The sequence below is a fragment of the Vipera ursinii genome, assembly GCF_947247035.1.
Source record: "Vipera ursinii genome assembly, chromosome: 3".
Classification (NCBI taxonomy): Eukaryota; Metazoa; Chordata; class Lepidosauria; order Squamata; family Viperidae; genus Vipera; species Vipera ursinii.
Genome location: NC_139516.1, coordinates 43,088,098 through 43,115,585, shown reverse-complemented (window position 1 = coordinate 43,115,585; position 27,488 = coordinate 43,088,098). Strand labels below are relative to the sequence as shown.

The window sequence follows — 27,488 nt, the reverse complement described above, 5'->3', positions numbered from 1 at the left end:
GGAAGATATACGAAATCTCATATTACACAAATTAAAGTCACTTTTGCATGCGTGTTTGCAATAACCTAGTCTATCTGCACTGAATGAAAAAAAGCTCATACTACTAGAAAACATTTGTGTAGAGCTATGAATATTTATACGTTCATCAGCTATTCATCTTCTGTTTTCATCCATGTTTTATCCTGAATAAGTTTTAAAGCTATGTTGCTTAAGAGCATTATAAGGATGTTTATAACATTGCTAAATAACTTGTCAGAGCTAGAAAGACAATACTGTTTCCTTTGAGTTTCCTTGTAGTTCTTTTCTTATTTATTTATTTATTTACTACAATTTAGAGGTCATCCAACTTTATGTGATTCTGAGCTGCTTACATTTAAAAAGTAGGGACAATAAAAATAAATAGACAATGTAAGCATGTAGAAGCAAACTTTATTGCCTCTGTGCTATGCTTCGTTTATGAGATAATTTATGAGAGTTTGCATCTGGAGGGTAAATGCATATATAATGTAGAGCTTGCATCTAATAAGCACAAACATTAATAAATGAAAGATACTTAATGTACATATATGCAAATCATTGTTAATAAACAAATAAGCATGAATAAGTGGCTTATTACAGGAGCCTAGTAAAGCCTGAGAAAAGAAGTTTACAATTACGCCTGGTTTACAAGTTCCAAAAGTTCATTTTGATTCAGATCACACCAACATGTTTAGAGAATTGCTAATACTAAATGTGAAGCATGGTTATGATAAACTGAGAAGCTGAAGAGATGAACTGCTAGTGTGCTAAATGAAGCAACTCCCTTTCAAGGATAGTTCTAAGACATGCCTGCCACTATAATCCGGCCTTCTGGCTACATGGGCCTGTGAGTGTGATAAGGTTTGTGTGAGACACAGTTGTGCGCTTATCGCAGAGAAGGAAAGATGCATCCTGTCACAGTTATTGACAGTTAATGAACCCTGACATAGTCATGGATTCCATGAGGAAAAGTGGCCGCCTCTTGATTCTTTCAACAATGCATCAAAGAATAGTTTAAATTTTCTGTAGAACAAATGCAAAACAAATGGATAATTTAGCCTTTAGCAGGCCACAACAAATTCTCTTGTAGTTTACTGCAAGATCTTTCTTGCTTTAAAATGAAGATGTTATAAAGATAGTTCATGGATTCTGCCTGTCATCCTTTGTCATCAGTTTCCTTTTACATCAGACATGTCAAACCCACAACGTCACGTGACATTGCGCAACATATCAGGACGGTTTTGCCATTGCCGGCAATGGGGTGGGCATGGCTTCCGGATGACGTGTCCAGCCCATGGACCGGCAGTTTGACACCCCTGTTTTACACCCTGTTTTACATGATTAACTTCCAAACTTCCAGAAGCAATTTATATATTTAGGTCTTGTGAAGCTTTTCAGAAGACAGTTTTCAGCCTCTGTTGTTAAATTTGTTTGCTATTAGAAACAGCTTGCAAGATGGTTTAATATAATCCGATTAAGGATTTATATATGTATAACATGATGAAGAGATTCTTTTCAAGGCTATGATAAGAAGGGACTTATTTATTTGAGCTATGGATGGAAGGCCGCCAACCACTTCAAAAGTATCTCTAATGATAAAGGAAGTCAGGTTGACTGCCAAAGCTAAAAATTGGGTGGTATGTAGAATGTACTGTCAGTGCTTTTAATTTACTCAAAATGCTGTTTGCTGGTTAAGATTTTTTTCATCATAGCAAGTTTATTTAATGAGTTGGAACACTAGTGTTTGCTGTTGAATGTGGGACTGGTCTTGGAATATTATAAGGGAGAAAAGCAATGAATAAAGAACAAAATATAAGGTTTTATAGGGGTGACATTCCATTATTCAATTTTTTCCAGCCAAGAGATATTTCCAAATAGAGATAGTCCTTGAACAAATGACCCTAATTGAACTTAGAATTATAGTAGTAAGTCATGTGGATTGTTAAGTGGGTCCCAACAACACTATCCCCTATTTTCTGATTTTTTGTGGCTGTCATTAAGCAAATGTTACAATAGGCACAACAGTTAAGTGAATCCATTTTCCACAATACCCATTTTCCACAATGGGTATTCTTGGGTGGAACCTGGAAGTAAATACCAGTTTTCAGAGGAAAAAAAAGTTATAAATCTCAGTCATGTGACCTTAGGATGCTACAAATGTCTGTAAATGTGGGCCAGTTACCAAGTGCTCATAATGTAATCCCATGACCATGGGGTGGGGGCAGCCATGAGGACTTCAAATCTGGGTCCATGTAGCCATGAGAGGTCCGTCATATTTTCAAACAGACACTAAACTACTAGTAGTAAGTTGAGGACTAACTGTATATTATATTAATTGAATATAAATTATAAATTCTGCCATCAGAATGTGTTCTGATAATTCTGTTCTGTATCAGTGTTCAAATTCTAATAAATGTAGGGTTGGCATTCTTTATGTGTAAACTTTGAACAGGGATGTTGCTTTTGGGTGTATGTGCATGCACACACGGATGCGCACACAGACACACACACTTCTGCTGTACAACAGATGGAATTATAAGAATAATGACAGAAGTTATGACTGAAGTATAGTGAGATTGAAATGAGATGAAGAGGCCATTATTGTAAGAATGGTTAAATATTTAGAGGTGTAAAGGACTTAAAAGGGTAATTACTTGCCCTGTATTCCTTCTGGATCCCACAGATCTTAATGCATCTCGCTGAGAGAGATGTGAGCACCTTTTCAAGCATTGGTAATGTTTCTTTTTTCTTTTGTAAATGAAGTGCTCTTTTTTAAACTCTGTAAAATTTGAAGGTAAGGCATTTAAATGAAGCCTAGTTTGGGAAAGAAAATTCTTCACTTCTCATTCCAACTCTCCTGTTGTCTTTAATGTGGGCCTGAAGAAACTCTACATGGATCCAAAATTGGATGTTGAACCACTTCTTCTGTTTTTGTTTTTTGTTGTTTTTTTACACATTGACTTTTAAAGAAAAAATTGCTGTGCTTTTGGTCTTTTTAATCAACTTACTCGATTTTTAAAGCCATTTAATTGTCATACAACAACTCAAGGTGGAATATGAGAAACACAAAATAATAGACAATCATCTAGGAGATACAAAAATTCTTCTGGAAGAATCAGGTTTTTAAGGCCTTGCTGAAGGACAGCAGTTTGTGTTTAAACTGTCAACAATTATCTTTTTTCCTATTCTTTCCTGTTATTGATGAGATACATCTTCTGTAGATTTTTTTTTATTAATTGACCAACTATAACATGCATTATAACAGACAAAACTGAAAAGTGACGTCAGTTTAAATTTCCTACTTCTGGGCCATGTACATTTTATTTTTGTTGAAAAACAACTAAAAAGGTACATTAACATGTAACTACCATCTCAGCGATACTATATCTAGAAGGAAGCTGGGATAATCTTCTCAGTGTGTCTGGCTTTACTTCTGTTTCTCCACTGGAGTCTTCTGGGTCACCAGAATCTCACTTCCCATAACACTGTTTCCTCCATATGCTCAGCTAGTGGCTGAGTTCCAATTGTGTTATAAAAGTTTGCTGCAATTCTGTTGCATGAATCTCTGAGACTGGCATTCTTTCTAAGACTGAACTCCTTTATTATCAGGAAATTATATAGAGTTCCAAAGTTCTAATTTAAAATATTGTCCTTGTCTCAAGCCTATCAACTAATTAATAATAATAATAATAATAATAATAATAATAATAATAATAATAATAATAATAATAATAATAATAATAACAACAACAACAACAAGAAGAAGAAGAAGAAGAAGAAGAAGAAGAAGAAGAAGAAGAAGAAGAAGAAGAAGAAGAAGAAGAAGAAGAAGAAGTAGTTGGAAGGGACCTTGGAGGTCATCTAGTCCAACCCCACTGCTCAGGCAGGAAACCCTATACCATTTCAGACAAATGACTGTCTAGTCTCTTCTTAAAAACTTCCACTGTTGGAGCATTCACAGCTTCTGGAGGCAGTTGTTCCACTGATTAATTGTTCTGTCAGGAAGTTTCTCCTTAGTTCTAGGTTGCTTCTCTCCTTGGTTAGTTTCCATCTATTGCTTCTTGTCCTGCCTTCAGGCACTTTGGAGAATAGTACTTGCTAAAGACAAAAATCACAGAATCATCTCTTATTTTATTTACTGTCAGCATGATTAGATGCACAGCCGTGTAATATTTGGGTTCAGAATTCAGTTATAGTTACATCCAGTTACATTCTTAGATGAAATAAATTGTCTAGATCAGGGCTTTTCAACTTTTTCACCCATTGTACCACTTTTAGGATATGGCAACATCCGAGTACCACCAGTCACATAGCAAGGTGTCAAAAACTTGACGACCAAAAAAAAAAAAGGGAAAAAGTGATGAAGTACAGGTAGTCCTCGATTTACAATAGTTCACTTAGTGACTTTTCGAAGTTACAATGGCACTGAAAAAAGTGCCCCCAAGCCACAGCCGAGCAAGTCTCCTCCCTGACTGCCCAGCGGTGCTCTTCCTCCTGTCCGAGGTTTTCATTGTTGTAAGCATTTCTGTTGAGGATTGGTAGCGGTGGTGGGGTGGGGTGGTGTTTGGTTTTTATTCCCCCTGTCTTCTGGGTGGTTGAAGCAGGTTTTGGTCACTTCACATGACCCTGGGACACTGTGACCGTCATAAATATGAATCAGTTGCCAAGCATCTGAATGTAAATCACAAGACCCTGGAGATGCTGCAACATTCCAGCTGATCGGTGCTTCTTCTGGGATCAGAAGTGCCATGATCAGCACCGAACTCCAGCTGGAGCCTGGCACTGATCCTGACGCTTCCACTGAGCTCTGACAGCCCCAAAGAAGTGCTGATCCTGGCGCTTCTGCTGAGTCCTGACAGCCCTGTAGCTCCAGCCATCTCTCGCTCAGGCTTGTGTGGTACTGCCATTCCCCTGCCCCGCTACCTTTCTAGGATGGTTGCGTACCACCTGCCAGGTGACAATGTACCACAGGTGGTACCTGTACCACTGATTGAAAAGCCCTGGTCTAGATAAGTTTCAGTCTAATTTTAAGGCTGGTGAGAATGAAAGCTGCCTGGGCTCAAGAAAGGGAAGTGGAGAGTGCAGTTTTATTCAAAGAGTTGGACTTCCATTTCATAAACCCCAGCATGCCTCTTGACAGATAATGTGAATATATGATATGGGGTCCTTTTTATGTTCACTAGTTCATTGATGCTAGTGAACTATTACATTGTTGCTTGATAATTGTTATGGAATTTACTCATGCTATATAAAAATACAAGGTAAAATTATAAAGTCTTCCCATGTGTGGCACACAATCTCAAATGGCAGGGGAAGATCAGTGATGACACATTGAGGACAATACGCCCCGGATATTCGGCCATGGCCAGATTTTATGGACTTCTGGACTACTGCTAAGCTTGTAAGCCGCCCTGAGTCTTCGGAGAAGGGCGGGATATAAATGGAATTAAAAATAAATAAAAATAAAAAATCCACAAGGAGGGTGGATTCCTCTGCGTCCTATTGTGTCATTTAGAGGTACACCAACCTCAGGATTGGCCAAATGGTTGAGCGGTCATATTGGATATTTGGTCAAAAACAATAAGACTACAGTGAAGTCAGCAGAGGAGTTCCTGGAAAGGATAAAACCCCTAAGGATAGAGGATGATGAGATAATGGTATCCTTTGATGTCACCTCACTCTTCACCTCTGTCCCACAAAATCTGGCAGGTTGCAGTCATAAGGAGCCGCTTATAACAAGAGCAAGGACAGCACCAGGACTCACTCCATATTGAAGATCTCATACAACTTACGACTTTGTGCCTCATAATGTATTTCACCTTCCAGGACGCTATTTATGAACAAAGTAAATGTACACCAATGGGATCCCCTATTTTGGGAATCATTGCGGAGGCGGTCCTACAGCAGCTAGAGGCTGTGGTGATGACCAAGCACCACCCCAGGTTCTGGGCTAGATACGTGGACGACACATTTGTAGTCATTAAGAAACAAGATAGTGGCAGTTTTATGGACGAGCTGAACTCGGTCTATCCTGACATTCATTTTACAACGGAGGAGGAGACCAAGGGTACTCTTGCCTTCTTGGATGTACTAGTCAGCCGCCAACCTAACAGCACCCTCCATACGACCGTCCACTGCAAGCCAACTCACACTGATAGGATCCTACATTATAGGAGCAACCATCCCGTGGCGCATAAGATCAGCTGCATCAGGAAATGGCAAAGATTTCAGCGTATTTGAAAGACCAATCGCAACAGAGATACATTGTGGAATGGAGGAGATGGATTGAATATATTCAGAATAAATATGGGACTAAAAAGTTTCATTTAGCATTTGAATAAGTAGTGGATCTATATGATGTATAATTAGTTAATAGTTATTTTATTAATAATTTGACGATGGAGAGTTAAAGTGCGATAGAACTTAATGTTTTATTGTTGTTAGCATATTTTAGATTATGTTTGCTTGTATTTTTATACCCTGTATTCAGCTCTGGGAAGTCGGGGAGGGGAGGGGAGGGGGAGGAGGGGGGCTTTTTTGTATTTAAAAATGTATTGTAAAACTTTTCAATAAAAAAAAGATCAGCTGCCTCAGGACATTGTTTAAGCGAGTCAGCTCTCACAGCAATATGGATAGGGCCAGAGTTGAGAAGAACCATCTTTACCGTATCTGCAGACACAATGGCTATCCAATGGAGTTCGTTAGGAAGTACAACAGACCATACGAACCCCGTGGTAGCCCACACATTAGCATGTCCACAACGCTTACAACACGAACGACACTCCCATATATTAATGGTATGTCCGAGGCAACGGCACGGTTGCTAGCTCCTTTCAACATCAACGTTGCCCACAAACCAGATCAAACCCTGCGTACCATGATAATGCATCCTAAAGAGCCACTCCCCAATGAGGAAAGATCTTCAATAATATGCAAAATTAAGTGTAAGAATTGCCAATGCAGTTACGTTGGGGAAACAACCAAAAGGCTGAAAATTTGATCAATCGTCACATAGACCTATTGCCTGCTTATCAGGCACTCGGGGTGGGAGGAATAGCGCTACGACTCACAACGGGCGCAATGAGTTTGTCCCTTGCAGGATCGGAATGGCGTGGCTACATGTGAAACAACTGTGGTCTTCAGGAAGACTCCCCAGCGCGTCCTGAACAAGATCTAGGGACAGGCTCTCGGACCCAGCAAAAAAGGGGAGGCATGGAACAAGAGCAGCCAGGGAGCCAGCCCTTGGGTGGTCGTACACGTGCCAGGAGAGTGACTACAAGCGAGAAAACAACTTGCAATTCCACAAACAAGCAGATGGATGCGGGATGATTAGAAATGTTACGATCGATTGGGGCGGGTAGACTGGTGACCCGCTCAATGAGCAGGGCGCAAAAGCAACCGGCTACATAAGCAAATTCCTGGAACTGTTGTTTTCACTCTGACGACTTTGGCAGTTAGCTGACAAAAGCTAAGTAGATTTGTATATTAAACAGTTTTGCTTATATTTTTATCCTGGTGTTCGATTTCTTTCCTAACACACACACACACAGAGACACACACACACACACAGAGAGAGAGAGAGAGAGACAGAGAGACAGAGAGAGACAGAGAGACTGCATATACAAAACACACATATACACAGAGAAAATGGAGGACAGTTAGTCTTCCAATACTGGAAATGAAGTTCCATCATGGAACAATTTTCATTCTGTTCTCATGCAATTTGCACTCAAACTAAAGGGTCACTTTTGTAGTTTTAGGGTCTTTCTGATGTTTTACGGTCACTGAAACAGCAAGTGGCTTTAGTGGCATAAAGCCATTTTCATTAGTTTGAGTTGTTATACCAATTGCAGCAGTACCTGGGCAGAAATAGTCCACGCTCCAGTAACTTAGAGATTGGATCAGTGCAGCACATTGTTTGTGCAGCTATCCTTTCAAGCAAGCTGGACATTTCAGCTGGCCCAAAATAGTTTGGCAAGATTATTCACTGAGACTGTCAATCTGTTTTTAAATCCAGTTCAGTGTTGGTTTTATGCTGTAAATAAGTTGAGCCTGGGTTATATTAAAATGCTATTTCGTCCAAAAATTTCTATCTGAATCCTACAGTTATCTTTAGTCTCTTCCCAGATTTCAAGATGGCTCTCTGAGAAAGAGAAACCAAGTGTCGAGTTTCCTTCTCAAATAAACTGACATATTATGATTCTCTCTTGGTAGCAAGAAGGTTGCCTGTATGGGCCATTTACCTTTGCAACAAAAAATATCTCAACTCTAATAAGCTAATTCTCTTTCCTTTACTTTAAAATCTTCTTGATGTCATGTAACAGTAACAGTAAAAGATTGAAAAATATAATATTGTCATTGATATTATAATATATGCATGTATAGACTGAGACATTTAAAAACCTGTTCATAAATATTTTTGAATTTTTTAGCCTAATCTCTGCTTTAAAATTTGTTCATTTTTAAAAATGCCTCTGTTCATTTACTTCAGTTGATATGTAGAAGTCCTTTCTTGCTTGATTACTAGAGTATAGCAGATTTGATCATGAATTGTTATATAAAACTGTAAATCAGGAAGTGTAAGAGGCTTTTCCTAACAATCAGTCAACCAAAGGTTTTTTTAATTAAACAAAAGTCACCCGTTATAAGGCAACATTTTTACAAAATAAAGTTGAAAGAAAGAAAAATAGGATGCCAAGGAGAAGCTTGGCTGTTTTCTTGCAGACATTAAATCATCAGACTAACACTGATATTGTTACCTAGTTTGGGTAATGAAACATCTGCAAGAAAACAAGCAAGCTCAGACAGTACCAAAGACCCCTCAAATTAGAATGTATTTGTTATCTGTCTGTGAAACTAAGAGAAAGGAGAAGTCTGAAATAGAGCTGAATGAAAGTGGTCTGATCTTAGATACCATTAACAAATACATGTAGAAAAATGAAGGTGTAAATTTTATTATGAATGAAAGTGTTAAAATGTATGTTGAAAGCAAGTGAAATATAAAAAGAATTACTGCAGCAAGAGAAATATAGATCAATCCCATTAACAGAATAAATGAAAAGTAGTTGCGGAAAATGTTTGGAATGAGAAAGTAATTATTTTATGGAGTGCCACAGAATGGTGTGGAGATCCAAGAATGCTTTGTGGAATGCTGTGAAAGACGACATAGATGAGGGGGAAAATAGCTGCTGAGAATAGCTGCTGCAAAGTTATGAACAGCAGAAGTATGTTGTATAATTTATTTAGAGGGGGGGAAACTTATGGACTTACTGAGAATCTGTATTGACCTTTTTGGAGCAATTTGCTTTTGCCTGTTTAGTTTCAGATCAGCTAAAGGATTGGCAGCAGCACTCTAAGTGACAAGTGGGTCAACATACATTCTGCTTAGCAGTTTGAAAAAGGGCATCAGTGAAGGTAGAGTGCAAGGGTATCTTGTAAGGAGAATTGGAATTGTGCAAGATAAATTACAGGGCATAATATCTGGTGTTCTGCTAGTATTCCAGGCAGCTGGTAAAGTATGCCACCTCTTGAAACAGTCTTCATGGTTCATTTCATTCATATGGATGATGAAACCTTGTATGTTTCACAGCATTTAAGGCAATATTTGGAGCCAACTTTATGAGTCAAAGAAATAAACAGTAAAGCTATGATTATTTTATACTGAATTAATCTTTTATAGAGGTAAATTAAATTGTCAGAGTCAATAACACATTTAAATTAAAACTAATGAAACTGTGGAAACAATATCTATTTATAATACCAGTGGCTGTCATTGACTCTCAGTGGTTTACCATCATCTTCAATGAACATCATTAAGAAATGGCCCTTCATTATATTTCTCAAAGAAAAATATAAAGAATTAAATTGACCTATGTGTGGTTGTTACTCATAAGCAGGCTTCACAAATAAAGGTACTTGGTTGTCTGGCAATTTTTGACCTAACTGGACACTCACTGTAGAACAGTAGTTTTGCTTCTATGTATACACAGGAGTACCTGGGAATAGATATAAACATAAAGATATTGGCAGGGGAAGGTGGAGACAGAGTAAGTAAGAGAGAAGAAAGATGTAGAATCATGCAATGTAGGGAAATATACTTCATTGTTGCCTGGAAAATTTATTTTATTTATTTTTTATTTTATTACATTTATATACCGCCCTTTCCCGAAGGACTCAGGGCGGTTTACAGGGTGATTAAAAAAAACCAAGATACAAAAGTTAAAAACAAATTTTAAAAAAATTATATTTGTCCCTGCATAAATAAAACCCCAGTTAAAATAAGATTAATCCTCAGCCTGGGCCAGAGAGCTCGAAGAGCCAGGTCTTCAGGTCCCGGCGGAATGAACGGAGGTCGGGGGCAGTCCTCAGCTCCACTGGCAGCTGGTTCCAAAGGGCAGGCGCCCCCACTGAGAAGGCCCTATCCCTGGGTGTCGTCCGCCAGCAATCTCTTACCGGTGGCACCCTGAGAAGACCCTCCCTGTGGGAGCGCACTGGACGAAGGGAACTTGATGCCGGCAGCAGGTGTTCCCTCAGATATCCCGGACCCAAGCCATTTAAGGCTTTATAGGTCATCACCAGCACCTTGAATCTCACCCGGAGGGCAACCGGAAACCAATGCAGCTCGCGGAGTAGAGGTGTTACATGGGAGTATCAGGAAACCCCCATCACAACTCGCGCGGCGGCATTCTGCACCAGCTGAAGCCTCCGAGTGGTCCTCAAGGGGAGCCCCATGTAGAGAGCGTTGCAGTAGTCTAAACGGGAGGTCACGAGCGCATGAGTGACTGTGCGTAGGGCATCTCGGTCCAGATAGGGTCGCAACTGGCGCACCAGGCGAACCTGGGCAAAAGCCTCCCTGGTCACGGCTCCTATATGGTCTTCAAAATTGAGTCGTGAATCCAGGAGGACGGCCAAGTTGCGAGCCCTATCAACGGGGGGTAACACCTCACCCCCCCATCGTTAGAGATGGAATAATCTGGTTGACCCGAGATGCCGATATGCACAGCCACTCAGTCTTGGCAGGATTGAGACGAAGCCTGTTTCTCCCCATCCAGACCTGGACCGCCTCTAGGCACCGGGACATCACGGCGAGAGCATCGCTGGGTTGGTTCGGGGTGGAAAGAAAACGTTGGGTATCATCAGCGTACTGATGATACCCCACCCTGAAACCACAAATGATCTCACCCAGCGGCTTCATATAGATGTTGAACAGGAGGGGCGAGAGAACCAACCCCTGAGGAACTCCACAAATGAGAGGCCTCGGGGCGGATCTCTGCCCTCCCGTCAACACCGACTGCGAACGGCCCAGGAGATAGGAGGAGAACCACCGTAAAACGGTGCCTCCCACTCCCAACCCCCTGAGACGCTGCAGTAGGATACCATGGTCGATGGTATCAAAAGCCGCTGAGAGATCTAATAGGACCAGGACAGAGGAGCAACCCCTGTCCCGAGCCCTCCAGAGATCATTCACCAGCGCGACCAATGCCGTCTCCATGCTGTATCCGGGCCTGAAACCCGATTGGTATGGGTCCAGATAATCAGTTTCCTCCAGGAACAGAGGAAGCTGATGCGCCACCACACTCTCAACAACCTTTGAAAATGGAGATAAATTACTTGCCAAAGTAATCTAAATGGTTCTCGATCCTATGATGCCTCGATGTTGTGATATATTATAAAGGTACAGGATATATGTGAAGCATTTCATGCAAAGGGGGCTAAGAAAATACTCTAAATAGATTCTAATAGAAAATGTTAAAAAGAGGTTGTGGAGATTTTTTTAACAATGGAGGAAAATGCATACTGATCAGTAGATATTATTTTGGTTTTGTTTCATCATCCATTTGATTTTTATTCTGTTATTTAAACTTTCACAAGTCTTGCCTTGAATCCTAAAATCTAATTCTAATTGTGTAATGCACAGTTTATAACTGCAGTTGATAATTTGGGACTATTGATCTTTTCAAAAATCAAACAAGTGAAAGTAATCAGAGCTTCAGCTAATGGGACACTTAATTGCCCTCATAATGACCAAATAGTAGTGTGGAAAAATCCTTTTGATTTTTGAAATAGGGTAAAGGCTACTGAAGCTAAATTTGTTTTTCTACCATACATTATGATGCTTTAAAAGTATGTTTTATTTAGGCTGTAAAATCTGGACAATATAATGTAACTTGCCTTCTTCATTCTTCTCAATATTTTGAAGCTGCTGCTGTAATTTTCAGTGGAATGTGGAACAGTCAAGCAACCATTGCCCAGGATTCCCTACCTCCCCCAAAATAATGATTAAATTAAATGCAGGCAGGGTTGGGTGAACAAAGAGAGCCTTGACTAGCTTCTGAGAGTTAACGTTCCAGTCAGTTGTGGTAATGACCTACAGTTCTGTCCATGAATCATGTACAGACCAAAGCTTTAAGACAGTGGGAGAATACTGAGTGTGAGTATGTGTACAAGACTTGTGTGTGTGTGTGTGTGCGCGTGCGTGCGTGTGTACGCACACACACATACTCATGGCTTCTTTTAACATTCTTGTTTTGTTCTGAAAAAAGTTATTCAATTAAGCAAGATTTTGATCTTAGGTCAAGAATGTCAGCTTATCCTTCAGACTTTTTATAAATGCTATGTATATGAATTATAGTCCACCACTAAAAAAAAGTAGATTCATTTTGTTTTTAAAAAGGGTTTTATTTTTTTAGTGTGGCACTCTTCTTTGTCTTTCCATTATTTACTCAGTGTAAGTCTCTCTTTTATGTTTGCACTATTGGCAAAAGGTATCTTTATTTGACTGCTTCCTGTGAATCCAAGAACACAACTTTTACTTATAGAACTGCATGTGTGTGACTGTTTGGAAAACTTTGGATATTGTCTGTTTTTACTATCTCTTCATATTCAGTGAAATCTCCCTTCTGACCATTTTAGCTAGTGTTTTTGCCACCATATGCACTGACTCCTAATTCCATAATTCAGATCTATAGATTACAAAATTGACTTTGTAACCATGACATTTCCTGTTTAATGCTGTATATGCATTAATTTCAGTGTAGCCCAGGTTAACAGCTAGCCTGATTTCCTTTTGTGCATATCTTTCCTCTTTTCCCTGAACCAGCATACTTCAACATTTCAAAAGCATCTTTTCCACAGTTACTTAAAAAGTTCCACTTGAGCATTTTTGCATGAGTGCATAAGCTGTCAATGTGGAATAAAAGAGTGTAAAATCAGCCACATTCTAAAAAATGAACAGCTTGGACAGTAAATGACCATATAGTCATGAAGCTGAGCACCAACACGGAATATTTTGGTTAAAAAATTAAAGCTCTGGGATGCTTTGAATGTCATTTGGTTTTTTAAAATAATTCCTATTAAGGAAATTACATCTATGACATATTTTGGGCATCTTTCATAGTAGCAATGGTTAAAACAGTTCTAATTTCCTTGTTTTTTTTGAAAGAGGACTGAATATAGTTGCAGAATTTCTTATTTACTGGGGCACTATAGTTTTTTTCTCTTTCATAAAAGGTTTCCTTTGTCAATTTCCAGCTTTGATTTATTTACTTAGCAATTAATCTGGCCACCTATGGATGGTTATGTGGGACCTGAGGGCATATATTAAAATTGAGTGTAAAAATTTAAATCATTTGAACATTCTGATTCTCCTGCTTATTTTTATATTTGGTGAAGAGTTTAGAGAGTCAATTCAGCTAATCATAAACTGTGAAAAGTTTATAACTTATCTGGACACAGGCAACAGATCACATCAGATTACATATTTTCCCCCAAAGCTGCATATCTTGTTAGAATGAACACTTAGAGCAAAACCATAATTAAATAGGCTCATTGAAAGAGGAAAGCATGACCTAGTGAATGACCTCCCAATCCATACTGTTTCTAGTATTAGTTTCTTTAGGCATATTCATTCTCCAGCCATTTACTAAATGATAGCCCAGTGTTCAGTAATAAGAGAATTTTATATTGGTTGGACGAGTTATCAGTCTTATATGACAGCAAAATAAATTAAAATAAAATAAACCTCATGACTGCACATAAAGAACTGACACACATTTCTTTGTGTGACTGAGAGTAACTTTTGTTAAATACAGATTAATAAACCGCAGGATTACTATTTTTGTTAAGATTATTCTTTTGAAACAAAAGTAGCCAATTTCATAGAGGTTTTTCTCCTGCCTCTTTTATAAATAGATGATCAATTAGGAAAAAAATATTTAGAGTTATATTATGTTTTCTTCCTCCACTGTTCCTCAGTATTATTAACCTGAGCTAAATTGTGCTGTAAGGAAATTTTGCCCTGCCCCCCATGGATTATGCATTGTGTCCACATTTTCCCTGAGTAGATATGATTCAGTCTGACCTCCTAGGCATGATCAACAATTAAAAGAAATATACCTGCACTGTTCATTTTCCCTAACTAGGAGTGGTGTGTAATCATAGTTTTCAATCCATAGTAATATCAAATAAGGAAGCCTACTCCAGTCTGCAGACAAAAAAGGCTGGCACAGTGAAGGACTTTGAAGTATTTAAGAAACAGAAAGAAAGGCGGCTGTGGGGGGGAGTGGGGAGAGAAGCAAGGTATGGAGAACATAAAGAGAATGGCTTTTAGATTTGTAGTAGCTCTGCTTTGTATCATTTGTATCATGAGGACTGGGCCTTAGGAATACAGCAGCCATAGGCATTCTCAACCACTATTCAAGTGTCTCCCAGACTGTAGGAATGCATTGGAGGATTTCCCCCCCCCCTTCTACAACCCCAGCCAAATCCAACCCAATTTTGAACTCAAAATTATCTTTTGTTGGCTTCCAACTATGCAAACATCTTGTTTTTAGAAAATGATCTTGCTGATAGACAAATAGATTGACAGTCCTGAACCCCTTTATGTAATTCTTATGTTATGTAATTCCTATGTGACATTCTGTTGGGTTGGGAAAAAAAATAGAAAGGCAAAGTTAAAGAATTAAGGCATTTTGAAGCATCTGAACAAGGCATAACTGAACAAAATATTTGTCATATAACCTGAGTGGAATCTGGGTCATAAGTACCTTTTTCAGAGTCAAATCAAGTCAAGTTGAAACGCGTGATTAATCCATCATAGCTATTTTTCACAAATTAATGCAGCAAACCCTTTTGCATTACTACTCTTTTGCATTTTAGTATTTAATGACTATGGGGCTCACAGTTTAAAGATTGATATTATAGTATAGTTGGCCATGCTGTGTTTTGCTTATCTGTAACTGACAAAGGGGATGTGATTTTAATATTGATTTTATCTTTTATTATTTTATTCTAGAATTTTTAACTGGATATTCCTTAAGTGATACATTAACAACCTCTTTTGTAAATTCAGTAAGAAAAACTATCTAGGTCACTGTCTTGGTTTTTCATTTGTATTTCCCTATTAATTTATAAAGCATCGACCAATTTCTTTCATACATGTCTTGGGTAGTATAAAGAGGGAAGATGTTATATCTGTAATAGGTACACAACTACCCACATACAATCTTTCCCAAGAATCCCAGTATAATTTTAAGACTCTTGAGCAGGTAAATTCTTTAAACCTCTCCGCCTTTAAATCTTTAATACTTTAAATCCATCCCCCACCCCACCCAATTATTTCCTTTTTTAAAAGAAAATCAAGGCTCTAGCTCATAGGCCCCCAACCTTTTGGGCACCAGGGACTGGTTCTATGGAGAAAGATTTTTCCAGGGACCAGAGGGGGCGTGGTTTCGTATGCTGCCTGCATCCCACGGATGGGGCTTCACTTGTTTGTGCGGCCCAGTTGCTGGCATGATGTGGCCCAGTGCTGGTCCACAGACGGGGTTGGGGATCCCTGCTCTAGCTTATATGTGAGTGTTGCAATGCATGTTCAGCCCAGAAAAACATCAAGAAACATAACATTCTGTTTATTGCCAAAGGGATTATTTTAAAAATCTGGTTCTGTCTATTTAATTGTCAACATTCTGTGAGTCTTGGACGCTGTATGATAATACTTGTAACTGACAAATATAAAAGATAAAGCATTCTTAGGTAGCTCACAGAATTGTCCCAATACAATCCCAGAGACTTAGACTCCTGAGTTGATTATTAGAAGGAAGTATTTATATTCTTCTGGGAGACAAATATTAGGCTCTACTGTGGAGTAATAAGTTTTCCTAAAAACTTGTTAACTAGGTCAGTTTCAAGTAGAAAATGCTTCTGACCTTATATATTAAATGTTGGATTTGACTACATTTTCCTTTCCAGTCTGTTAACACTATGCCTGAGAGGTTAGATATTTTTGTTAAGTGGTCATCAGTTTTTGATTTGAGAACTTAAGAATTCCCTGGTGGATGCCATCAGGATCCAGAGATTTGTTAACTTTGTATTTTCTGAAAATATCCTATAATGTGTTCTGTTGTCCCCCTCCATTGTCTTTAGTTGTTACAAGTCAGAGCAGACTTAGGCAAAGAGTTCATTATGCATTCTCCATATCCTCTTTGAGCATCCCCTTTTCCTTCTTTGTCATCTAATGATTAAATAGCTTTAATCTCTTGTTTATGGAAAACAGATCTTTCAGCAGTCATGCTAGCTGTAGCAACTTTTCATTGCAGTGTACTGAATATTCAGTTCTTCATAAACAAGAGCATATTTTACAATCAATGAATTCCAAAAAAATTAACAGAATTGTAGAGTCAAGTATTTTCTTTTTTTCTGATCTAGTCATTTTTGTAGAATGGCCTAACTATTCCAGATTTGCAAAATGCATAATTTCATAAATTTTAAATTTCTGTTGCTTTTATAATCTGCTTAATAACTTAAAATAAAAACATTGAACATTTTTTAAACCTTTACTTGTAGTGATCCAATCTGCTTTCTTTCCAATTCTAAAATATCTTTTTAAAATTGTATGGTTGTATTTTGTTTTGCTTTGATGTGATCATTACAAAATTTTGCGTGTTTATTTTCAGTCCCTTTCCTAACAATCCATACCATATGATTTGATTTTTATATATGTTTTTGTCTGCAGTTGAGCTCATTGTTATTAACATATTCCTGGATTTTTTTTATTCAGTGATTGTGGATTGTGATTTGGTGTAGGTAAAGCTTTGGATTTCCACAGATCTCTTTTTTACTTTAAACAACATAAAGTTTCATCCTCCTTTGTAAAGCACAATACAAATTTCCATAGGGAACCAGGACTAAAGGAGTAAGTCACACTCAATTCAGCAGGCTGCTGAAATAAACAGGGATAATGCATGTTACATCCCTTCTCAGAACTGTTATTAGGAGGAAACATCTGCTTGCATTAATTGTTCTTTTACTGGTTTCATTGTCTTCCTAGTGTCATTCATTCAATGGTGGGATTGCATCATTGTGCAAGTATTATAAACTATTCAATAAATATAAAGAGATTTCTCTTGGTCTTTGATACCACTAATTTGGTGCTTTAGAAAGTGAAAACGTTTCAGAATAGTAAAAAAATGTTCAATCAGAGCCGTGTGTGTGTGTGCACACACACACACACACACACACGCTGATGTGTACACATTGGTGTACTGCGTATATGTGTATATCATATGCATCATTTTCTTTTTTTTTTTTTTATTGAAAAGTTTTATAATACAATTTTCCATTAAAAACCCCCATCCCCCTCCACCCTCCCCTCCTTACCTCCCCCCTACCTCTTCCCTCCCCCCTTACCTCCCCCCTTCCCCCCTCCCTCTTCCCTCCCCTCCCTCCCCCCCACCCCCCTCCCCCCCCCGGACTTCCCAGAGCTAAATACAAGGTATATATATATAAAAGCAATCATAAGCAACCATATACTAACAACCATAAATTCTAAAATCCATCACTCTCTAACTTATATAAGAACAAACAAAACTTAACATTATTAAATATATATAAAAAAAAATAGGAAAAGAAAAGAAAAAACACGAAAGAAGACTTATTCGAATGCTAGATAAAACTTCTTAACCCTATACTTATTCTGGATAAACTCAATCCACTTTCTCCATTCCATAATATAACGTTCTTGCGAGTGATCTTTCAAATAAGCCGATATCTTCGCCATCTCTGCCAGGTCGGAAACCTTTAAAGTCCATTCTTCTATAGTCGGCAGCTCCTCTTTCTTCCAATATTGTCCTATCAAAAGTCTTGCTGCCGTGACTAAATTCAGCATCAACTTGGAGTCCACCACTGTAGCATCAACAATTATTCCCAACAAAAAAAATTGCGGACAAAACTTTATCCTCCTTTTAAAGATCTTCTGTATATTCCACCAAATTTTAATCCAAAAGGCCTTAACCTTTTTACATGTCCACCATATGTGAAAATATGTTGCATCTTCAACCCCGCACCTCCAACACTTAGGCTGATAATTCGGGTACATACTTGCAAGCTTTTTAGGATCTAAATGCCATCTATAAAACATCTTATAAAAATTCTCTCTTAAATTTTGAGCTTGAGTAAATTTCACATTCCTCACCCAGATCTTCTCCCACATGTCCATTGTAATAACTTCCTGGATATTTTGGGCCCATTTTATCATACAGTCCTTAACAAGCTCTGTTTCTGAATCAATCTCTATCAATGCAAGATATATCCGTTTAATATGTGCAGGTCCCTGATTTCTAATTTGCTTTATCAGATTTTCATCAATCGTTGCAAATCCAATTTTCTGGTCTTCTTTCCACCTGGCCCGTAACTGAGTATATTGAAACCATGTTTGAACAACCTTCTCTTCTCGCAAGAAGCTATATGATTTCAAGCACCAAACATTCCTTTCCAAACTTAAAATTTCCTTGTAGGTAGTCTCATCGTGTTTGAAACCAGCATGTATATTTTCTATTGCGTGTTTTGGAATTGCCCACAATGGTATCTTACAACTTAGCTTATGTCTATACTTCTTCCAAACTCTCAGCAATGCCTGTCTTAAAATATGCGTCCTAAACACAGTACCTACCTTCTTATCATACAACAAATATGCATGCCAGCCAAACAACAAATCATGGCCCTCAAGATTTAATAACCTCGATTGCGTCAAATTGATCCAATCACTTATTCCTACTAATGCAGCAGCTTCATAATATAATTTAAAATTAGGCAATTTAAGGCCACCTCTCTCACGAATATCCTGCATAATCTTAAGTTTAACTCGTGGCTTTTTCCCTGCCCACACAAATTTATTGATACCACGCTGCCATTCCTCCAAATTAGAGTCTTTCTTAAGAATCGGTATCATTTGGAATAAAAATAAAAATTTGGGCAGGACATTCATTTTCACTGCTGCAATCCGTCCCAACAAAGTCAATTGCAATTTTTGCCAACTCTCCAATTCTTTTTGAATTTTCCCCCACAATTTTTCATAATTATTTTTATATAGCTTTGTATTCGAGGGCGACAAAATTACCCCCAAATATTTAACCCTTTTAACAATCTCAAATCCAGTTAATCCTTCCAAGAAGGCCTTCTGTGACACTGTCATGTTTCTAGCCAAAATTTTAGTTTTCTGTATGTTTACTTTAAATCCAGAAACCTTCCCATATTGTGTTATTATCTCTATCAGGTCCACAACAGAGTTCTCTGGCTGGGTCACTGTAACAACCAGATCATCTGCAAATGCTCTCAATCTATAGTCCTGATCTCCAACTTGTATCCCCTTAATTTTTTCCGAATTCCGAATCTTGTTCAATAATATCTCTAAAGTTAATACAAATAACAAGGGCGATAACGGACATCCTTGCCTTGTACCCCTCTCAATATTACATACTGCCGTCAGACTATTGTTAACTATGATTCGGGCAGTTTGCTTTTGATATAATGCCCTAATCGGCTGTAAGAAATTTTCCCCAAAATCCATTTTATCTAACATTCTCAACAGAAATTGCCAATTCAATTGATCAAAAGCCTTTTCAGCATCTAAAAAGATTAGCGCTGCAGAGATCTGGTTGTGCCTTTCCAAATACTCTAACACATCAACTATATGTCTAACATTATTTTTCATTTGCCTACCACTAATAAACCCCGTTTGATCCCCATGAATCACCTGTTGCAGAACCCTCATCAGTCTATTAGCCAAAACCTTAGCAAATATCTTATAATCTGTATTTAAAAGCGAAATCGGTCTGTAATTTTTAACTTGAGTAGCATCCTGATCTTCCTTCGGAATCAATGAGATAAAAGCTGTTCTCCAAGACGGTGGCACCTTTCCCCCCCTCTGGATTGTCTGGAACAGTTCCTTTAACGGTTTTATCATCTCAAATTGTAAATTTTTATAAAAAGCCGCAGACAAGCCATCTGTACCGGGCGCCTTATCAACCTTCAAATCCTTAATTGCTGTAAGGATTTCTTCTTCTGTGATCAGTTGGTTAATCCCCTCTCTTTGTGCTTGCGTAAGGACCGGAATATTAGCATTCTCCAAATATTTATCAATGTCTTTTACCTCAATTTCCTCTTTGGTATATAGTTTCGAATAAAAATCCACAAAAGCATCCTTAATAAGATTCTGTTGAAACACGACCCTTCCTTTATATTCAATCTTGTCTATATTAGAGGCCCTTTGTTTCTTCCTCAGTCTATAGGCTAACCATCTGCCTGGTTTATTAGCGTTGCAAAAAGTATTATGCCTAGCAAACCGCAGATTGGTTGCCACTTGGTCTGCCATTAATTTATCAAATTGTCCTCTTAACAGCCTAATAGCCTCTTTAATCTTCACGTCCCCTGGATTCAAAATCAAAGCCCTTTCTTTTTCCTTTATTTCATTCTCCAGTTCTTTCCTTCTGGTTTCCACTACACGTCTACGTCTATTATTCATATATATCAACACACCTCTCATATAGGCCTTACTAGCATCCCAAACCATATCCATAGAGGTACCCTTATTCATATTAATCTCAAAAAAATCCTTCATCCGCTGTTTACATTCTTCCACATTTCTCTGATCTCTAAACAAGTTCTCATTTAGGCGCCACGAGCGCCTGTCTCTTTTCTCCTTATCAATCTCCAACCAAACTGGACTGTGGTCTGAAATAGTTCTTGCACATATCTTCACTTTTTTAGTTCTCAAAAAGAAATCATTAGTCAACAAAATAAAATCAATCCTTGAGAAAGATTGGTGTCTGTCAGAGTAAAAAGTATAATCCTTCTCCTGCAGGTGCCTCTCCCGCCAGATATCTCGCAATTCGAGATCATCCTTCAATTCAAAAAAAGTTTTAGGCAGTCTGGCGTGGCTTGGAATACGCTTAAAAGCTCCAGCTTTATCCAAGTGTACATCCAGAACACCATTCCAATCTCCCATAATAATAAAAGATTTATAATCCAACTGGGTAAGCTTTGTATGAAGTAAGCTAAAAAAATCAGCTTGTTGTTGGTTAGGTGCATATAGTCCAACTAGAAGCATCTTTTTACCTTCTAAGAGCAGCTCAATCATAACATATCTTCCATGCTTATCTGCTTCAATTAAGTCTGCTGTTAAGGCACTTTTAACATAAACAACTACTCCATTTTTCTTATTCTCTGCAGAGGCAACAAAATGCGTACCCAGTCTCGAGTTCAGTAAATACTTTTGATCCAAAACTCTAATATGCGTTTCTTGCAAGCATATAACATCTATCTTAAATTGCTTTAAATATTGAAAAACTTTCTTCCTCTTCTGCGGTGAATTTAGTCCATTAACATTCCAAGTTAAAAATTTAGTTGCCATGCATATCATCCAGAAGCCCTTGGACCACAGCCTTGATAGGACTAACTTCTTTAGGCCGTGCCCCTCCCACAGCTTGACTGTATGTACGTTGCGAAGAAACTGAAGACTTTTGCTGATCTTGTTCTATTATTTTCTTTGCTCGTTTTAAAGCAGCACGCGTCACTCTTTGCTCTCTAGGATCATCCAAAGAAGTTGTAACTTGATCTCCTCCCACGCCACTTTCCTCTGTTTCCTCCTCTTGTTGTTCTTCTTCTCCAGATCCTTTTCCAGCTTCCAGGAGCGTTAATGGGGTTGCTTTTAGGACATTATTGTAGAAATCACGCGCTTGCTTCACAGTAATCAACCGGTACCTTTTACCTTCATGCATCACCATCAGCCCCTGAGGAATCTCCCATCTGAACCTTATATCTCTTTGCTTGAGCTCATGCACGAGGAATGTATAATCCTTCCTTCCCCTTAAAATCCTTGGAGGAATTTCTTTTAAAACCAAAACTTCTTGTTCAGCAATCACCACTTTAACATCATAGGCAGCTTGTATAATTTGATCTCTGATCTCTCTTTTTGCAAAATAAACCACCACATCTCTAGGCAACTTCCTCTGTCTGGCAATCCATGAATTCACCCGAAACACTTTATCCATAGCTGCTCTTATTTCAGATGCTGGCAGGTTTAATACTTCTTCAAAAGCCTCAGAGATCAGCTGCTTCAAATCTTCTTTAGTATCCTCTTTTAAGCCTCTGATTCTGACAGCAAACTGCATCTGGTAAAATTGGGCTAAGCTTAAGTCCTTCTCCAGTTTGTCTCTTACATTTTCATTCTCTCTTACTTTAACTTCTAATATAGCATTCCTTTGAGCCAAATCATCCATCTTTTCATCTAATTCTTCCACACATTCCGCCACTTTATGCACTGAAGACAAAATGTCTACCTTCATCACGCTGAGCTTCTGTTCCATCCTCTCTTCCATTCTCTCCTCCAGTTTCTCCAATTTCTCCTCCATCTGCGCAAATTTGTCAGCCATTGATTGATTAATTGAGTCCAAAAGTTTATCCACAGCATCTCGAAACTCCTTCGCTGTCAGCGCTTCAGAAGGGTGCAACGCCTGTAAAGATGATTGTTGCACTGGCGAGGATCCACCACTCCGAAGAGTTTTAGGGGGAGGTTTCGCCGCCATCTTTTAATCCTCAAATATGACGCACTTTCACTTAGAGTTTAAAAAGTTCAAGTAGTTAGAGAGTATAATAAAATAAGCCTCTTCACCTTTATCTCTTGTATCGCTCTGCCTGCTCCTTTAAATCATAGTCCTTTCTTCAGGCAGGGATGGTTCGCAGACGCCTGGCTCTGCTCCAAAAAGTTCAGAGCAGACACGCCGGCCAGCTGGGAGCAACCCAGGCTTCGGGGGAGTTCAATCCTTCAGCCGCCCAAGCTCCGAGCTCAGGCGGCCTCGGAGAACTCAACCCCTACCTGGGGCCTCACCCCCTCCTCTTCTCCCGAGGAGGGGGCTTCAATTTCGCCCGAACAGCTGTTCGGCGCTGTTACGGGCGAAAAAACAAACAGCTGAGCCGCGGGCAGCCCGGGAAGGCTGTCTTCGGCGCCGCGACGCCACCGGAAGTCGCATCATTTTCTATAAGGTGAACAGACAGCTGCAAATAAGTCAAAGGCTACTAAAATCAGAGTATTAGAATTCATATGAAAAGAGAAGATATGAACCTAAAGTTTATTCATATTTTTTCTTCCACAAAGAACAGATTATGGAAACAGTAAATACAATGGAAATACAATATATAATTCCAGTCTGTTTATAAGATCTGGTTGTTGTAGGCCTAATGATTCCAGATGTAATTAGCATTATGGTCTGTTGCTTTGTTAATCAGATGTTTAGATGGATTTGACATTATTAGCAACCTAACAAGTCCTTCCCAAGAAGCTGGGATAGACAAATGTTGTTAGATGTATTAGCCAGGCAGGTATGCTGGTCCAAATAAAGCTGCCTTTGTGATTGACTTGTGATGATTTTGGCAATGCCAGTAGTGTTCAAGTGCTACTCCAGATGTTTTGGGATGACACTCAGGCCACCTATTATTATTGCTACTGTCTTTGCTTTCTTTTGCCACAGTCATTCTACTTCTATTTGCAGGTCTTTGCATTTTTGTGATTTTCTTTCTCTTCTCTTCTGCTGTCTCCAGGTAGTGCCACATTCACTGTCCAGACTTTTCTTTCTGGAGTACTGTATTATGTAGCAGGTGCTTGTCTGTTTGAATTCTAAAGTCCCAGTCCTACTTTAGCTTCTTCATTTTCTATTACTTTATTTCGTGGTCCCACCATTCTTGCTTGCAGGCGAGTGGCATTTTTTGTAGCTCTTCCAATGCACCACTGTTATTACTTTGTCATGCCTTCCGTTTGTAGTCAGTTTGTGTGATCTTGCAGCAACTAACTGATCTTGCAGCAGCTAACTAGGTGGTCCACTGTTTCTTCAGCTTATTTGAAGAGGCGGCGTTAGTTGTCTGTTGCTGTCTTCTCAATGCTGTCTTTGTGCACATTTGTTTTTAATGCTTGGCCTTGTGCAGCCAGAATTAGTCCCTCTGTTTCTTCAGCTTCCCTGTTCTTAGTCACTGCTGGGTCTTGTAATCTGATTTGCCTGCTACTTTTTAAAGATACTAGTCATGTAATACTTTGCATTACCATGTCTCTTTTTTCTATTCTTCACTTCGTCTAAAAATATTATTATTAGATTTTATATTGTGTTTTATTGTACTATTCTGCACTGTCTGCAGCGCTGTTCCTCTTATTCAGAGTTTAGAATCCCTTGGGGTTAAAGCAGTTTGTACATTTCATAAATAAACATCTCCATGCTTAATGAGTGGGCTTCAGAAGTTATCGTGCCTCGGTCCATGGTTTTAGCTTTTTACTTAGAAGGAAAGTTCTGAATAGATTTTAGTAATGTTGATTCTGAATGTATTGCTGCTGCTATAAAAATTGGATAAAGATGTTCTTTTATTTAGCAGTTCTGAGTGTGGATTATATCAGGGCTTTTCAACCAGTGGTACGGGTACCACCTGTGGTACATTGGCACCTGGCAGGTGGTATGCAACCATCCTAGAAAAGTGGCAGCGGGGGAGGGGAATGAGCTGAACCGGTGGCAGTACCACACAAGCCTGAGCGAGAGATGGCTGGAGCTGTCAGGGCTCAGTGGAAGTGCCAGGATCAGCGCCAGGCTCCAGCTGGAGCTTGGCGCTGATCCTGGTGCTTCTGAGCCCAGAAGAAGTGCCGATCAGCTGGAATATTGCAGCATCTCCAGGGTCTTGTGATTTACATTCAGATGCTTGGCAACTGATTCATATTTATCAGTGTCCCAGGGTCATGTGAAGTGACCAAAACCTGCTGCAATCACCAAGCAGACGGGGGAATAAAAACCAAACACCCCCCACCCCATCCCCGCTGCCAATCCTCAACAGAAATGCTCTCAAGAATGAAAACCTTGGACAGGAGGAAGAGCGCTGCCGGGCAGGTGTCTTGCTCGGCTGTGGCTTGGGGGGCACTTTTTTCAGTGCGATTGTAACTTCGAACAGTCACTAAATGAACTGTTGTAAGTTGAGGACTACCTGCACTTCATCACTTTTCCCTTTTTTTTTTGGTCGTCAAGTTTTTGACACCTTGCTAGGCAACTGGTGGAACTTGGATGTTGCCATATCCTAAATGTGCTACAATGGATGAAAAGGGTGAAAGAATAGTTTATTAATACCTGATTAAGTTGAAAAATCGTTCTTAAAGTATATTTTAGGCAGATCTGTTTTATAGTCCATGTAAAAATTCCATGTAAAATCCATATTGGGAAGAATTTTATTTGATTAGTTTATTACATTAATAATTCTTACTAAAGCAAACAAATGCATGAGTCATGATGCCTCGGATTTAACATGGTAGTTCAGAAGTCCAGGCTCTCCTAACTATGGAATGTTGTGTATTTGTACAAACATAACTTTATTATGATTATTTGCTGATAAAAATAGATGACAGTATTGTGAAGTGAAGACAATGACACATCTGAGTCTTGGAAGGCATGCTGAGAGTTGACTGTGTATGAATATGAAGTACACTGGGTGGGGTTTCTTTTGTGTTGAATCTTGGCAATGAAACTGTAGTCTAAAATAAGGCAAAGTAGCAGATCTTGTAAACTGCACAATGTACATTCAGCAAGGATTGTAAAAAAGCAAGACTTCCTTTCAGGTTCTAATGGACACAGTCAGAAGAGTTTAGAATTAACATTGTCTCTATGGGTATTAATCGAGCCACAGAAAAAATGTAATTTGTCACAAGCTGTTTTTCTCTCTCATGTAAAGCAAAAACAGGAGAAACATTTAAATTTGTTCCTCGTCAGTCCCATAACCTTGAATGGAATGCCTTTTGTCCTCAGTAGAGTTACCTCTAACAGGTGGAACAAGCCTGGGTAACAGTAGGGAATCTGGAATCCCAGGGCTGCATGCTTACATTAACCTAAAACACCTTCCCTAATCTAAGTATCATTTTAAAGTATAGATTTCAGATCCCAATACTGGCTACTCTCGTTCAAGAACTCTGCATCCATACAGTACATATAAAGCATGCCCAAATTTTTAACTGCTGGAATGATTTCATATTGTGAATTCCACCCATGTTTAACTGAAACCTTTTTTTTTCTGGTATCACCCAGAGCAGAACAGCAGAACCAGACAGATTTTGGCTTAAATAGTATGATTTCATCTCATTAGGTTGTTGTTAATCCCCCTTTATTGCAAAATGAAGTGTTGATGCAATCTGATTCATAATTTGATGCTTGATGCTTGAATGGATGCCCAAATGATGACAGCACCTAAATTACCTATCTGATCTCACACAGGTGGGACTATACTAGGACATTTCAGAAGAATAAGCTAGATTGTGAAATAGAAAACCATTCTGGAAGAAAGCAATGGAATTCTAATACCTATTGGCTATCTCCATGGAGCAACCAGAACATTTATCTTATAAAACTTTTTATTTTACTTAGCTGGATTGATAAACTGGCTTTATTGCAAAACATAGTGAAAACTTTGCATTTGGAATTAACCTTGTATTAAAATACCACATACATATGTGTTTCCTTCAAAATTAGTTTTTTTTTTATAATGAATGCCTATAGAGCAAAAGTTTATCAAATAATAGACACTGAACTGTTTGTTTCAGCATATAAGTGTCACCCATCTGGGCAATCTCCTCTGGCCAAATCAAGTAATATAACTGCTTGCACTTTTAGCTCTAAGAGGTGGAGTGAAGGAGGATTCTTAGAGTCTAGAAGACATGGGAATGTGTTGTAATATGCTTGTTCTTACTGTGTGACTGATAGAAGCAGGTTTAAATATGTTCCTTGGAGGCTCCCATTTATGCTGTAAAGCTATGACTTACAGGGGCTGCCTTGTGCTAAAATATACCTAGAATTACAGAGGCACCACAGATATTTTTGGGAGCACATAAGGTTGTTTCAGCTTAGTTGATAGCTGTGAAGATCACTGCATTCTCTTAGATGCACGTTACTCAGTCCCGCAAACTCCTTTCTTCCTGCCTGATAAAATTCAATTACCATGGTTCAACATTCAATAAACAGTAGAACTAGTTTTCTGTAGAAAAGATTGCTTTCCTTTGCCAAAACAGTACCAATATTTGGCTGGTTTTGGACACAGCCCATTTCACTTTATTAAAAATGTTTCTTTAATTTGGGCATAATAGGAGCTAAATGTCTGTGCCAATTTGAAAATAGTGGTGAATATCTGTA

At 38.7% G+C, this 27,488-nt stretch overlaps 1 protein-coding gene across 2 annotated transcripts in view; it reads left to right on the top strand.

Moving 5' to 3' along the window:
• SRGAP2 (SLIT-ROBO Rho GTPase activating protein 2) overlaps positions 1–27,488 on the top strand; it is a 230,891-nt gene that overhangs the window by 118,622 nt on the left and 84,781 nt on the right. The gene's annotated exons all lie outside the window — the stretch shown is intronic.